Source organism: Anas acuta, chromosome 2 (genome assembly GCF_963932015.1).
Source record: "Anas acuta chromosome 2, bAnaAcu1.1, whole genome shotgun sequence".
In the NCBI taxonomy this organism is placed as follows: domain Eukaryota; kingdom Metazoa; phylum Chordata; class Aves; order Anseriformes; family Anatidae; genus Anas; species Anas acuta.
The window spans coordinates 111,769,041-111,786,141 of NC_088980.1; the positions used below are offsets into that span (position 1 = coordinate 111,769,041).

The following is a 17,101-nucleotide window of genomic DNA, read 5'->3' on the forward strand; positions in this document are numbered from 1 at the left end:
AAAAATTTAATCCGCCTTGATATATTAGGAAAAAATACAACTTAATAACCAGGAAGGAAAGTAAAAAAGTTGCAAGTGCATTAAGTTACATTTCTATGATACTTATAATTTAAAAGAAACCTCTAGAAGACTTTTACACATTTATTTCACTATTATCTAAATACCATCATCTAGCTATTTGAACATGATTTAGTCCTGATACTCAGGTAAATTTCTGAGTACTGAATAAAATTCACAGTAATGAATTTTATTGCACATGTTCATACTATAGATAAGAGCCATCTTCTGTGTTCCACTTTTACAGTACATTTTGCTACTGTATGGATCAATAAAATGGCCCACCAAACACTGTTTAGCACTTGAGAGTAGCAGAATGTCTCTTTGTCTTACTGAAGAAACATACAACAATAACGAGGTTCAGTAAAAGCATACATGCTGGATGACTGTTTGATATGAGATTTGACAGCATACAGTCACGGTGCAAGGAAGGACATGTGCTACACCAGGGTATTTTTTGCACAGTTGCATTTTGTAAGCATGATTCAATATCCTCTTCTAAAAGTCAGAGATTGCATTCCAGGAAAGTGTTAAAGACAGTGAGGAGACAGAAGGACTACATGCATTTTTTAAAGCAAACCCAGGAATAATTAAAAAAAATGCAACCAAGAGAAGAAGATAAAGTGTTTCAAAAAAATTATAGTTATGATTGTATAGCAAAAGAAAAGTTAAACATTCCAGGGGCAATTAAGGATTCCAAAATAACCTTAATACTGCAAACTGGCATGGCAAAGGAAATCTGCTATATCTAAGCATTTATTTTTAATCTCAAATCAGTAATGCATAAAAGATTCTACAAATACGTAGAACTGAAATGAGGACTTACATGTACCTGATATCATTACAATGAAATGAATGCCACTGTTTAGCCACAAGTGAATAAATGTGCTTTCTGGTGGATACCACCTTGCCAGAAAATCTGTACCTAAATGGAGATAAAGGCATCATTTATTATGAAAAACCAGGAGAGCAGCCAAAATGATTAAAAACAAAACCCCAAAACCTTGTATACACACATTTGTATATTTATATGTACATATGTATATCTATGTGGACACACACACACAGCCTACCATCTTGAAATTTTCTACTGTCAGTGTATGAAGCTGTAGTACTGAAATTTTCATTATTAACGTTTACTTTTTCTTCTAACAAAGCCTTTCAAATGTAAAACTGATGGCCTAGCCTACTAAAACACTATCTCACGTTATCCACCTTATCCAAGAAAATAATTCCAAGAAACAGATATATCAGCAAAGAATTACCCATCTAGGCCAGACCCATATCAGCAAAGGATTCTACTGACTGTGAAGTTCATATTAATTATCCAAAAGAAAATAGGATGCATCAGAAAAAGCAGTTCTCATTTAATTACATTAACTACACTTGGGGCTTTTCTTCTTATATAAGAAGTTTTCTGTGAATAGTGGAGTTAAAAAACAGTTTCCTAAGAATGAGTGTCCTTTATTCTTCCCTATATCCAGACTTCCTGCAGTAACAGCTTTATCTTCTCTTATAGCCACCCACATTATGGTCAGGAAGAAACATGTTATGGCTATTCTACTGATATATGTAACCTAACTTGGTACCTAGATACTGCTCAAGCACCTCCCCCACCCCCAATGGCGGATTGTTTTCTTGCCTTTTCATTAATGAGGGGAACTAACTGGAACTCTCTTCTCTACCAAGCTAACAATCACAGAATCGTAGGGGTTGGAAGGGACCTCGGAAGATCATCAGGTCCATTCCAGGGACAGAGGTGAGACTGACTGGCCTGTACTTTCCATGATCCTCCTTCCTGCCCTTCTTGAAAACCAGAGTGACATTGGCTATCCTCCAGTCTTCAATACCTAACAATACCTACAAAAACTTGCAAGACCCTGAAACCTTTTCCTTTTTTTGTCAGAATAGATTTAAAGTTGTCTGAATTTATACCTTTTTAGGGGTTACAGCTACGGAACGCAATTGGAAAAGCTTTATTTTTTGATTTAAACATTCAAGAGCATACTCTGACTTTTAGCAAAAGTACTCATGTCAAATATGTTGTCAGACTTTAAAGGTAATATTAACCTCTCCTTCAACATCAGAAATAGAAAATACCAATTTTAAAGTTAGTCCTTGAAACTACCTTCAGACTAAATAGGAAGAATTAACACTAAGGTGAGCTGTGGCCTACTTCACAGTAAAGCAGACATCTTAACAGATCACACTAGTCATACTCTTTAAATTTCCTATAAGTGCCCACACAGGTAATTAAATTCAGGTGAGAAAAAATCCATTTGCATATTCTTTTAGGTAGAGCCTATATTAGTTTATACATGTTACATTTTACGAGTATTAGATTAGATGAGAAATAGAACAAAGATTAATAGTAATTGGTTAGTATAATCTATATTTCAGCACAAGGAACTACAACTGTAATATAAAATATTGGTATGTTAGAAATATGATTTCTGAAGTCAACAAATGTTTTTTAAAGGTATTCAGAAAAAGGCAGAAACAGGGAAAAGTAAACTCTGTTTTAATTAAAGAATCTTAACTTTAAACTTCGGAAAACATATTTTGGAGTATTTCATAGTAAGCAACGATTGATCCAGTCTGGAAAACTGTTTAATACCCCAATCTTTTAATTTCTGAACTTGCCTCAATTTCCATAAAAAGTGACCAAAAAAAAGTAAGTTATCCAAAGATTTTAAAAAATAAGTCCTCCCACTGCTTAACTTAAAATACAGTATGACAAATATCTTTAACGGTGCGTTAACAAAATTGTTTCAGAACAAAACTCACATTCAAATTCCACAATGTGTAGACCTTCTACTTTAGACTAAACTCAGAAGAGAATTTAGAATGTTAGTCATTCTGAATGACTTTACTTACTTTAAAAATTTTTTTTTTAAAAAAAAAAAAAGGACACTGGTTATCAGATGCCTTGGACAAATATATCAAGAGAATCAAGGGAAAAAATGTAATATGCTATATACCTAAGCAGAAAGACTCCTCAAAATATCATCTAATACATAAAACTGATTATTTTCTCCCTCTAGCAAAGAGATAACAGCTAATTATAGAAAGTTCAACTGTGTTAACAGTGACTTACAGCATCCTCATGAAATTGAGTTGTAGAGTTCTGCTCCTGAACTGCAAGAGACCTAGCCTTTTTTCCTCAACCCTTAAAAAATCTTTTTGTGATGAATGCTAAACATTTAAATCAACTTCATAATGTCAACAAGGTTATGATGCAAAGGCTTCAGACCTTATTTTGACTTCTTTTCATAGGAGGCGTCAAGCACTCCTTCAGAACAAAGTACAGGTAGCAGAGCCTTGTTTTTCTCCAGCAGATCCACTACAAAATGCAGAGAGAGGAAATACTTTACATAGTGGCATTTAAGTACTAACAATGTTTCTGCAGGCATGAAAATGTGCATGCTTCAACCAGGTACAGCAATTCAGCAATGGTGTCCTCCACAATTTCTCACTTACAAACTACAGAATGCAAAAAGGGACTAGAATAAAATAGTGTATTTTTACTTAATATTAAATATGCCATGCATACTTAATATTTTAAACAGTGATGCACTACTATCTGCTACACTACGTGCTCTCAGCTTCTTCGTTTATGTTATTTTTAATTTGACATTTCCTCAACTACCTCACTTCCATTTACATCAGTTCTGGTGACAATTGAATTGGTTGTATTTTTTCATGCAGATTCCAACTTACTTTTCCTGTATCTAAAGTTCTGATATTAATCGCATCTCTACTTCTCTCAATGCTAATCACTATTCTAAGTATCAGTATTTACACTGACATCCTGATACCATTTTTTTAATCTTCATATTACTTTTGAATGTGATACTGCTGTCCCTTCTTGCCTCATAAGAGATGGGGTAGGGCACCTTTGCTCTTTAAGTTCTTATTCAGCCATCTTAACCACACCACAGGTGCTACTTCCAGTATTGCTCCCTTTTTTCCAGAACCCATCCTATATATTCAGCCCAGTCCCAGCTTATCTATGACCAACCTCAAAAGAGGAGATCCAGAAGAATCCTATACTGAATTAATTACATGAACAACATTTTATTTCCTTTGGATTGTTTTAACAAAAATGACAAAAAAACTTACAAGCCAAATTCATTGCCATAACTAAACCTAACGCAGCCATTTTTCTCCTCATATAATCCAGCATAATAACAATATAACAATAATAACAATAACAAATCCAATTTTCTCGCACCATATAATCCAGCATAATAACATTACTACAACATTTTTATGCAGGAACTCCAAGCATTGTTTTTCCTTTTCCTCCACTCAAAAAGCATGCTAGAAACATCAAGCGCAACAGGAAATATTAGAGGTTGATTAACCTAAATTAGTCATTAGTAATTGTAAAGAGAGTTATACTTGAAAGCATTATAATCAGCCTTAGATGGAGTAACTGCCATTACCATTAAATGGAATTAAGCATTCAACAACTCTAAGTTAAGTTGCAAAGATAGGAAGAGTGTTTCTATAATGTCAGTCGCACTGACAACACTCCATCAAGTAACAAGAACTGGGAAGAGCTAAGCTTGATGGAGAAGGGATGGTAATGTGTTTCCTGTGGATTTAATGAAAAATTCCCGTTAAACCCAGTGAAGGATCACATTTGGAAAAAATAGAAACAAACTTTCTGTTTGTAAGTGTGAAAACTTTTTTCACTTATGTGTATACGTTTAAGAGTGAAAGCTGACACACAGCTGTACAAAAACATGCCAGCAGCTGATGTGCAGTAAAAGCAGAGCCACACTGTAATTATTTAGTAGTCACTGTGAGCATTTCCACGCTCCTTTTGGTGTGTTTGTACAGAAGCTGCAATATCACCACTTCCTGCTTTAACTACCTAGTTGTAGCAACAGTGACTAAGGAAGCTGTTATTTCTGTCATGCTTTTGTTAACCGGGAGCATTAGCTAATAAGCCAATTTAATATTATTTTTTATAGCTTTCTATAGTCAATAGTTGAAGATCTAGTTTGCCAGACAGATAACATCTTGATAAATGTACAAACTGAGCCTTAATATAGTCAAGATGAAATGGCATGTATCTGCCACTTGAATACCACATTTATTAAACTGTTCAAATATCTATGGCTGAGGAAAAAAGTTATTTTGAAAACAGAGGCTTTTATTTCTGTAAACAGCAATTCTAGTCATTTTTTATTACTATTTGAAAATTCCAGGGTGCTTGTTCTGCCTGACTGCCCTGCTTCCTTTTACACTGCTTTTTCTGCTTACAAAATGCAATTCCAAATAAACTGTAAGAAAATACTGTTTATATCTCTGTATAGTCTACTGCTTTCAACTTCAATAGATTTTGATCAATCTGCGTATTATGAACCAAAGGTTTTGTCCTTTGTTTCCAGTCACATTTAGATGAAATATCATCAGCTGTGTGAATATTTGTTTCTTTCTTTTTTGTCTCTGTTAGATTCCTTTTCCCCCTCCAGCAGTGAATAAACTCTTTACCTGTAAATACATAAAGCAAATTCAGATTAAAGTGCACTGCTGCTTTCAATCTAAAAAGCTCAAGACATTTTGTGATTGGAATATTAGGGGGTATCATTAACTCTTTGTCTTAAAATTTCATGCCCCAGTTATGATCAGAGATACCCCAGAGATCACTCAGCCTAAATGAGATGGTGCTGTTGACGGTGTTGGGATGCTTCTTGATTTTTAGAACTCACTTTCTACAGTAACCCACTAAAGCCCACATTTGTTACATCTCCAAAGCATGCCTTAAAGCTTGTCTTTCTTCTCTAAGGGCACCAAATAAAATGAAGCTTTCCTTTTCTTACCTGGACTCTTAGCCAAAATTTAGAGGCAAACTGGTTGTTTCTGTTACCAAGGAGAAACTGTTGATGGTATCAGACATCTGTGAAGTATTTTTATTTCCTTTAAAACAGTGTACAAAGTCCTGATTTTCCTGAAAACATCAAAAAATCTCTAAAGGCAGTTTCCTACAGTTTATAAATCCCAAACTATTAACCAACCAGTAAATGGCCAAAAAGCCCATTACATACACGCCATTTTTTAATTGTTTTATTTCAGGGCCATACTGCTAGCTCTCCTGTGGTTGCAACTGGCACTTTCTTGATCTCTCCAGCACTCTAAAGTGTTTTTTTTTGTTGTTGTTTTTTGATGTTTTATTAAAAAAAAAAAAAAAAAAAGGCTATTTCTCACACTATTCCCCTCAAGAATAGTATTACCTACCGAAACTGTTCCATGCACTTGTGTCCATGAATTAAGGTTGCCAGTTTTCTGCAGTTATTGGTATATATACAAGAACAGTTTCTTATGTCCACCCTAAGGAGCAGCAGATACTACACTTCCTTTCATTGGGATTTCACTCAATCTCTATAAATACATTTCTGAAAGATTTTATTTTTTTTAATAAAAGGATGGCAATGTTATTTGACATGTGAATTTCCTCTGGCCTAAAGCAATTTGCATTTTAGACACAAAGAGAAGGAGGATTTCACAGAATCACACAGAATTTCTAGGTTGGAAGAGACCTCAAGATCATCGAGTCCAACCTCTGACCCATTTTGGACGTGCTGCCTTGGCTTGGCAACAAGATGACCCAGCCAGATAAACATCAGAAACTTCATACACTACCGTTAAGGCTGGATGTTCACTGAATCCACAGTGGAGAATAATTTATATATAATTTACAACTTTGTCCCCTTATAACTTTTATCTCATATTTTGAGAACACAAATAGTTTCCTCAAACTTTCTAGAGATAACATTTAAATTCACTAATTTTACATCATCACTTCCAGTATGTTTAATGAACACTTTTTTATCCAATGACATTTAATTTTGAAATACTTCATAATCTTTAAATATATGCTTCCAATAAACACATCTCTTCCAGCTCATCACACCTGGATGAAACAAATTATAGCACTATAACTAAACTACATCTTGCTAATGCCTAGCTACTTGCAGCAATAGCCTCTATCACCGTTAGTCAGCAGATCATATGTTTCATCCATTTAAACTATACTTATTTTCTGCAGTAAATGTCAGATAAGAAGATGTTTTGGAGTCTTGGTCAGACAATCAAAGACCTGCAGCTACTCATGAAATACATAGATACATTACCCTTGGAAAACACTTCAGCCAATTCATCACATCAAGGGAGAGAAATCAAGATCAGTTATAAAAATTTTGCTTCTTCAACTTGGAACCAAAGTACCCTAAGAAATACAGTGAAGAAGTGATGAACACAGCATTTGATTAGGTATTACTTAACATACAACAAAGCTAAGCGTGACTTCACTGAATCATTGATCACTTGACTCAGCAGGTCCTCTTACCACTTTCTCTAAGGCATGTAGCACGGTTGTAAGACTATAACTAGGTACATGGATATTATCACATTTCTAATTCTAAAATGAGTTTAGTTTTTGATAAAGAATAATATATCAAGCAGAGCAGCATAGGCAGAAATACATGGACAGCGGAAGCAGGGACATGTATACTAGGAATATTATAACCAGGTGCGTAGGAATGGGATCAGGAAAGCTAAGGCACAGTTGGAGCTGAATTCGGCAAGGAACTTGAAGAATAATAAGAAAGGTTTCTTTCAGATACATTGTGCAGAAAAGAAAAAATAAAGAAAGAGTCTACATTTTGTCAATAGTTTTGCCACTGAGGTCTACCTCTGTAGCTTCTAAAGGAAACCATCCAAACAGTCCGTAAGAGTTGTGTCCATATCCAAGTGAACCTTCATTATATTTCTCAGTTTAGGTGCAGACACAGGGAACAGTGTGCCTCCTTGTAAGCAGCCAGATGCAGGAAAGTGAAAGAACGGGGATTTCTCTCTGTGTTAAAAGCAGTTGATCAGAATCATACTATCTTTGCAAATGTCTCCCCATGTGAAACCAGACAGTTTTCTATTGATCCTATAAGCATTGCATTGTCAGCTGCAACATTGACTGAATGACATGACTTGACTAAACTCGAACCTGAACACTCTAGTATGTACATGTATGTCCCACTGGCAGTGTGCTTACGGGATCTCTGTACTTTAGATAATCCTCTGCATTCCCATAAATGCTAAAATTTGTAGAAAAGAGAAATGAGCGTCATATAAAAAGTGCCAAGGGCAGGCTGCTTTTGATTTACTCCTCTCTTCATCTTCCTTTCTGACTCCTCTCTGGATAACAGCTGCAGTCCCAGATGACGTACTATTGGTGCTGTGCTTAACGGTGCACTCTCAAATGCTCTGAAACAACGGGAGAGCTGTCTGCGGCGATTGTGAACAGATGATCCATGGCAGAATCCTCACTCATGAGGCCACCAGTGCAAAATAGACAAATGAACCATGTGCCCATTCAGTTCTTACTTTCGTTTATGTTTATACTTTACTTTCTTGATGTTTATTTTGTGTTCTGATGCTGCCACATGCAGGCGTAAGATGGCTACGATATATAGGGACTCCTCTCCTGACTAATTACCCCCTTGCTTGTTCTGGTTCTTTCTTCACAAGTTCTCTATGCTCCCTTATTAACAGATTATAAAATACACGTATGTATACATATAAATTCAGTGCAAGCTGCGGCAAGCTGCACTAATAAATAAAACTTTTTGAAGTCCCCAGAAAAAGAGATTTGATAAATGTTTTGTCACAGAAGTACTAAACATTAGGTACCCATTTTCCCTTTGAGTTGTCTGAACAAAATAGTTCTAAACATTACGATTAGACAAGATATTTTCCAGTACAACTTACCAGCTACCTGAATAATCAGAGAAGGCAGGAAAAAAAACTGTTTGCCTGCAGCCTGACCTTTCACTCAGAGAAACCAGAACGAGTCCTGCATATTAAGACTATTTCAGCTCTGAATCAACTCTGTTTTTAATGTATATTATTGAACAAAGAAGAGTAGCCCTTTGTTTTTAGAGTTTCAGTTTTGTTAAAGGATCTTTGCTGATACAAAAAAATCTGGACAGGAAACCTGTTTGGTATTTTTCCATTTGAAGTCAGTGCCTTCCATGTAGTCCTAGCTTTAGAACCCTCCTCAGTAGATTAGTGGTACCACATCATTCTCACTTAACCTCAGTTTCCATTGTCTTTCTGTTTCAGTTCAGAGAACATAAGAGCCTTGGAGTTTTATGGTCTAAATAAGCTTTACACAAAAATGGAATTCACGGCCAATAACTTCCTAAGTAGCTTGAATTCCAGAAGCAAAGGAAAATGTTTTATATTTCTTTCTAATCTGAGCTTTTTAAAAAAAAAATAAAAAAATAAAAAGGTTCTCCATTCCTATCAAAAAAATGTTTGTCCAAGTGGTATTTCTCATTAAAAAAAAGAACCGTTCAGCCTGAAACCAATCTACACAGCCCAGTATTTTCGATTCACTTTAATTCTAAGTGAGTAGATTCTATGTAGTTTAATCACTCAAAGAATTAGAGTGATCTACTTTAATATAAAACTTCAAAACTATGTCTTAGAGATTAGAAGCAAATTCTTTACTATGAAGGTGGTGAAGCACTGTAACAGGTTGCTCAGAGAAGCGGTGGATGCCCCATCCCCGGAGGTGTTCAAGGCCGGGCTGGATGGGGCTTTGGGCAACCTGGTCTGGTTGGAGGTGTCCCTGCCCATGGCAGGGGGGCTGGAACTAGGTGATCTTTATGGTCGCTTCCAACCCAAACCATTTTGTGATTCTTGATGCAGGAAATGGATGCTATTCTTTCAAGTTCTTTTAAGTTTATAAAAATATGCTTTAAAAATTATCCAATACACCATACACAAGTCATCTGAGATATTTATGTAGTATATTCTTTCTTGTGCATTCTTACTAGCTTCCTACCAATCTACCCGTTCTCACAACATCCACTTAATATGGTTTACTTTAGGAAGTTAATTAGCAGCTACACACTTGTGCAGATGCCTAATCATAAAACATACATTTCTACTACCGATGTCTGCTAACAGTTTTTCTGCACTAAGGCCTGAACGAATCACCTTTCTGGTTAACTTATGGCTGAGCTTCAATATATCTATGAAAATAACTACTTCCCTGTTTATCTCATGTTAAGGGATGTAACCAAGTTTTAGTTCAACTGAAAGGTCAACAAAGAGTAGGCCTGACAGTCACCTGGCCTGTTGGAGCTTGGGAACTTAAGATATTCATTTATGTGAAGCAACTTAAACCAAGTCTACCCCCAGATATAAGTTATTCTAGCTTAAGGCTTTTATTTTTCCCTCAAAAATTCTTCCATTTTTCATGGAATAATGCAATATTCATTTGGCTACAGTAAGAGAGACTGTTACCCACTAGCAATAGCATTCACATAAGAAAAAGGGTAAGGCAGGAACCACCTAGACAATTTCATATCTCAGCAGTAATTGAAGATACTCTTATCTACTATAAAAAAAATACTTCACAAGATGAGAATGAGTCATCTTCCCCAAATTCTCCTATATGCTTGTAGATCACATTCTTAACAAATACGGGTTTGATTGGCATATGAAAGAATTCGAGACCAAACATCTCCCATTATATCCCAGTGGCTCTAAGATTTACCTGTATTTACTGTAATGAGCTTTCTCCTGTTGCACTTGGAAGGTCAATTAATCTGACTTTAAGCAAAGATCCATGCACAAACTTCAGTCCTGAATCCCAAGGAGGTGCAGGTAATATCTCCTGATTTAGACAGGCACCGTGATAAGCTATTTCTATTTTAAAAACCTCATGCTCCAAATTTGCTTTTGAGAAGTCTCTTTAGTTTCTTTACATAAACATAACTGATTCTAGTTTCCTGAGATTTGTATGACAGAAAGAAGAAAAATTTTGCAAAGTTATGGTGACCAAAGTAAGGTGGCACTATGTTAAAAGCCTTTTTCTCAACTCTGTATTTAGTATTTCCTACTCCCTAGACAAAAATGTATAAGCTATTAAAACATGTAAAACTCCTTTCAGTCTTAAAAATATACATTGCTTGCTCCACAAAGAAAAAAAATAAAAATTCTACATATGAATTTCCCAAAGACTTAGGGCAACTGAAACAGAAATTTATTAATGAATTACTTTACCTAACATCACCTGCAGTCCTTTTACAGGTAACACTATTGACATCAATAGGCTTATCCCAATGAAGGAACAGAAGAATAGAGTAGAATTAGAATTTTAAAGCAGGCATTGCAACATATTGCAGAAGCGTTATGTGAGAAACCACTTAAAATTTATGAAATGCTTTTGACAGAAGAGGGTTTTCTATCACTTCATTTAAGTTAACTACAGCTTTCCGAAAGCACCAGTAGTCCAAAAACTAGAAATACATGAGGAACTATTATACACCATATTTCTGCATCTGCTGGCATCAACATCTGATTTTTGTTTCTAAACTGAATTTGTTTGTAACAGCGACTCATTAAGACCAAATCAGAAACTACAAAACAGAATTACAGTACTTGCTTAGCTTGTTTTAAAGCAAAATTCTAAATCTAAAAGGATAAGCACAAATCTGTCAGCTCTGTTCAATAATTGGAGCTTTTTTTTTTTCCAGACACTATAACTGCTATAACAAAATCCTAAAACTGACTGCTTAACAACCACTAACCTCCTTAAACTGAAAATATACTTGTTTTGAAAAAAAACATTTCCTGCTATTAACTCATCATTATTAACTTCTTTTTTTTCCCTTACAGAGGAAAGTTGCTGCAGGTCAGATAAAGATCATAGCACTCATTAAATATGCTTGGTGGTGACATCCTTACCATATTCAGGATCAAAATTTCAATCACTTGCATTACACTAATCATTGTCCTAAGGAGTAGCAGCCTTTCATTTCAGCACATCAAAAGGCAGTATTTTCATTCCATGCTGTCTGTCCCAAAGACTTAACCACTGACAACTTTTGGGACAGTAGTACAACACATCAATAACATAGTTAAAAGTCCTTATTTTTGCACTCAGTGCAGCCCTTGGAGAGTTCCTGATGAACTATACATCAAAATCTTGTTCTCGCTCTTCCTATGCAGCATCAGAATAGCACCTAACTCAGCATTAATTTAGAAAGCACCATGCTCACAATTTATGGCCAGGGCAGAGGAGGTTAATTTGAAATTAGCAAACCAATCTACCTTACCTAGGGATAAATATCTGATGTTCCTAGAATAAGATATTGTTCTGCATTAATCTTGACACATCATTGCATCTCAATATTTTACTTCTATGTAAATGAATCATCAGAGATGGAAATCTGTCTTAACACTGACTAACTAGTTTGCTATTTCTAGATTGCTTTATGAAAAATAACTAATTGATCACAATTTAAGAAGATAACATGCCAGTTTTTAACATCAGTGCATTACTTTTGCTCATAAAAATATAAGTATACTTGTCTTCCATCCAACTTTTGGGCTAATTTTTTTTAAGTACTTAGTAATTTAACCACATATTATATTATCAGAAACTTTTCAAGAAAAGAACAAAACCAAAATTTTTACAAATCTCTCCCATTCATCCATGTGATCTCACCGTGTGCTCATTTCTGAGTTTTCTTCTCAGATACAGCTGAAGTGCATCTAGTTTTGATTATCTCAGACAACATGCCTTTTAAACCAATATGGGGTTACAATTAATAGAGATGTGGTAAGTTAGCCTTGGAGAGTCATCCATCCACTCCCTTCTCAACAGGACAAGGGGATATAACTCACAGGTTGATATAAAGACCAGGTGAAAATTTACCAGTTACCGTCACAGGCAAAACAACTCAACCTGGAAAAAAAAAAAAATAGTGCTAATTAAAATAGTGTCGTGTAGTCAGAAACAAACACGAAAACATTAGAACAATACTCCACCACCAAGGCTCAATTTCACTCCTCCATTTCTGTCTCCTCTACCTCCCTCCTCTCCAAGCAGAACAGCCAGATGCAGAAGGGGGGTTTATGGTCAATCCGCAGTAGCTCCTCTCTTTTTCCTCCTTCCTCCCCACGCTTTTCTCCTGCTTTCAGTGTGGATCATAGCACAGGCTGCTGAGTGCATATGTGCTCCAGCATGGTCCACAGGCTGCAGGGGACCATGCAATACCTGCCTTGCTGCAGTCTCCTTCACAGGCTGCTCCTTCTTATCTAACTTTGGTGCTCACTGAGTTGTTTCTCTTGCTTTTTTTTTTTTTTTTTTTTCTCTTCTTAAATACGCTTCCCCTCAGTGTGATAGGCTCAGCTGTGCCCTGCAGTGGGGACTCTGGAGCTGGCAGGAACCAATTGGAACTAGCCCTCATCTTCCCTCACACAGCTGCCCCTGAAGCCCCCACCCACCACCAGCAGAAGGGGGAAAAACAGGACTGCTCTCACTTTCCTCACAAGTAAGTTTGGTTTACCTCTTACCATCTAGGAATGTAATTCAAGGTTACAGTCAGGGAAAAAGTATTTTACTCTCACTTCTGTTGTGTCACTCTGCCAGCAAGCTGTGCATAGTTTTCATATCATGGATGAAACAGGAACAATTATGTTACAATCCATTTGCTGTTACCTCTTTTGCTCTTATGTGAAAAATCTAAATACTTAAACACAACATATTGTTCTTACACTGCAAGCATAGGACGAAAATTATCCATGCTGTGAAACTTAGGATGTACATTGCCAAACAAGGATTGCATGTAGTTTCAGAGCTTCCTTTCTTTCACCACACCAGAACACTTCCAGTAAACCAAATAAATAAATAAGCACATTGTCATGAAGAACACTCTTCTTTTAAATTAATTTGTTAAATTATTTAGTGCAGTAACTGCTTAATAAATTACATTCTGTCATCCATATTGTTCCATAGTATAGATAGAGATATGGCTGTTCAGGCCTCTGGCTGCAGGGAGTGCCTGAGCCTGCTGCCGCCAGGGGAGGAGGGCAGCTGGGAGACCTCCTGTTCTCAGGTAGAAGGTCTGCTCACCATGGTGGCTGAGCTCTCTTCTCGGTGACATCTAATGATAGGACAAGGGGCAAAGGTGCAAGCTGGGATATAGAAGGTTCTGCTTAAATATGAGGTGAAACTTTTTCATGGTGAGGGTAACAGAACACTGGAACAGGCTGCCCAGGACAGTTTTGGAGTCTCCTTCTCTGTAGATATACAAACCCTGCCTGACACATTCCTGTGAGACATGATTGAATCTGTTGAATCAGTTGAATCCGTCCCTATCTGCAAAAATGCCAAGTATTCCTGGAAGACAGAGCAACTCCTCAGGACTGTAGGTTCCACTTCCAGTCATTTCTCCAGGTTGTTTTTCTCACATGAAGCATAACATTGTCACAGAAGAGATCAAAAGTGCTTTTTCTATAATACCTTGTAATTGGAGGCTGAGAAGCAGAAGGGTGAATTAGAGTTGAGTCTTCCACATGTTAGAGTGCTTTTACCCAGAAGAACTCAAGTGGAAGGATACTGAGCTCCCTGTTCTATCAGTCTAGTTCTATTTTTCTGTTCTTTGATTTTTCATGTTACCCCCACACAAACCACACAAATACCTGAAGGGAAAAGAGAAAATGCAGATAAAAAAAAAAAAAAAAAAAAGTGTTTGTGTTAAAGATCTGCAGTCAATTAAATTGAAAACAAAGGACAAGGGGGGGACGGGGGAATTGATATTTGCAGGATTTCCACAGCCTTACAAAGCCTTCTGAAAATATCAGAATAAAAGAGCGTAGCTTCAAACACAATAGCATAGAATAGATTTAGTCACTGGAATTATCCTTTTTAAAAGATATTTTTGGAGTTCAATACATTAGTTACTATATATAACTATATGTACTATATATATAACAATATATAGTATATATATAACTATATATACTATATATATACTATACTATAGTATAGTATAATGGCAATCTAATATCTATATTCACTGATGTTGCTAAGAAAACAAAGGAAAATCCTTCACACTTGGAAAAAGGATGTCTGCTACTTTGGCTATGTCTGAGGACTGAATTTAGGAATCCCTAAGAAGTGTTTCATCTTACATTATGAACTCAAAGATGAAAATATTGTTCCACAAGACTGAGTAGATTTCTAACTTGGCAAATCAAAAAGCTTTCATAGGTATGTTCTGTGAATGAAATGGGATAGCAGGGAGGTATAACACAATGAATGGTGATTACACGGTTGGAAATCTAAATTACTGATTGCAACCCAGAGGCCAGAGAATAAGTAAGCATGTTGACAACCTATTTGTGTTAAAGCCTGTGTAGGCAATACCCAGGCAATTTTATAGTCAAAAGGATTTCAGTTTCCATGGTTGCTAGTCTATAGCCTATGATTTGCTTTACACACAAAAAAAACTACAGATTAAAGCAAGGAAGGCCTTTTATTTAGTCCAGTCAGACGGAAGATCATGTTATTTATTTTAATAGATGCTAGAACCAAAAACACATAAGCAGCCTGAAGCATTAGAATAATCCTAGAACACTGGATTTTAGAGTTATTTATATTTGGTTAGCTACAGAGCATGTGATGAGATACATACAGAATAACAAAAATCTTTCCTCTAAAGATTTTAACAGTCCAACAGGATAAATGACAGTCTGAATGGAAAAAAAAGTTACTACCAACACAGTAGAGTCAAGACACCTCAGCTATTTATTTAACATTTGCAGAAACAGTAAATGAAGGAAGTGGCCTTTTAAGGATGCTAGTGCAGAACAGACCCTCTAGCCATATAATTTTTATTTATTTTATTCATCTCACAGCCAAAGTCCTTTACTGAAATACTTTTCCACTCTTATTTACTAATTAGTTACAGTTAAGAAAAATGTACATGCCCGTGGATCTGAAATACTCCCATGCTATTGTCACACATAGGGTCCTCCATCTGCAGCTAGTTATATATCCATTAGATCTGTTGGGTGTGTTTCTGTATACTAGATGAATTTGAGTTGTTTGCCATCTGCACTTGAAATATAAACTGTTTTATTCATCTATATCCTTTGATTAAATCTTGCTCAGGTGATCTTTTGAGTCTATTTGTCCCCACAAGTATAGCTACCATAACAATATTTAACAATTTTGTTCTACAATCAGCATTTGACTTTTCACTTCAGAAGTAGTGCCTTTTGCAAATCACAATAGTGTTTTTCAAATTAAAAAATATATACATATCAAATTCAATAGAAAAACAACTTTCAGTTACAGTCTCCTAAAATGGGTGTAATCCCCATGTGAATTAAAGAAGAAGGAGGACTGGGATGGGCCAAGACCACAGGTCATATTGCTAGTAGCCTAGGCACAGCAGTGAAATGTTGATAGGTCTGTGCAGGTCAATGACAGACATATAGAAGGCCACTGACTTCCTCGTTATGCTTATCTCATGCTGCCTGGTGTTGCCATTTCTCAATTTCTGTGCACAGCTGCAAACATATTTCCTTGTTACTATCAGTGTTTCCTGAAGGACTTTGGCATTGCACTAGGAAAGAGAACAGAAGCAAAGTGAAGAAGATACCTGCTAGACAGTAAACCCTTATTTCTTTCCCCTCTTTTCTCCCCACAAAACTTCATGCTAGGAGTTGCTTAGAAGAGTGCTACCTATATCTAAATCCTAGCTCACCTGACAGTAAAACATCATTGTAAAGAAGCCCAAAAAGTATCTTGGAGGACAGTTTTTGTCATAACTTTGATGTTTCAGATGCTTTTTTTTTTTTTTCTTCCCACAACCTAGTATTGTTAGTGTAGCTGGCATTTTAAAAGAGTTACAGGCCTTTAAAATAAACAAGAAAAAACACCACCACAAGACATGCTCACAGAAGCAAAAAGAAAAAAAAAAGAGTGTTCTGGGGAAAAAAAAAAAAAAGACAGGTCATGGCACGAAGGAATTTTTGACAAAAGGAATACAAAATGGACTGGTGAGCAGGTGGAAATCAGCTAAGCTTCAGTCATGAATTTTAGCCTAGAAGGATGACAAGGTAAGCTGCCACAAAGCAATCACCAGAAAATTCTAACTCTGATGAACAAAACATGTAGGTTCTATTGAAAAGCTTATAAATTTCATCCCAGCATTTAGACACTCAATGA

General features: G+C 36.0%; 2 long non-coding RNA genes across 7 annotated transcripts; both read right to left on the reverse strand.

Annotated features, from left to right (window-relative positions):
* Positions 1–231: 231 nt before the first annotated feature.
* Positions 232–3,419, reverse strand: LOC137851012 (uncharacterized). The gene is made up of 2 exons (XR_011092947.1): positions 3,311–3,419; positions 232–982 (listed from the first exon to the last, which is right to left on the reverse strand). It is a non-coding gene; the product is annotated as an uncharacterized lncRNA (long non-coding RNA).
* An 874-nt stretch (positions 3,420–4,293) lies between these two features.
* Positions 4,294–14,792, reverse strand: LOC137851013 (uncharacterized). 6 transcript variants are annotated; one of them, XR_011092950.1, is made up of 5 exons: positions 12,910–14,789; positions 12,766–12,826; positions 7,203–7,297; positions 5,892–6,019; positions 4,294–5,562 (listed from the first exon to the last, which is right to left on the reverse strand). It is a non-coding gene; the product is annotated as an uncharacterized lncRNA (long non-coding RNA). The 6 variants fall into 6 exon arrangements; XR_011092951.1 differs by having other exon boundaries at positions 12,797–12,826; positions 12,910–14,787; XR_011092949.1 differs by having other exon boundaries at positions 7,203–12,826; positions 12,952–14,792.
* Positions 14,793–17,101: the final 2,309 nt, after the last annotated feature.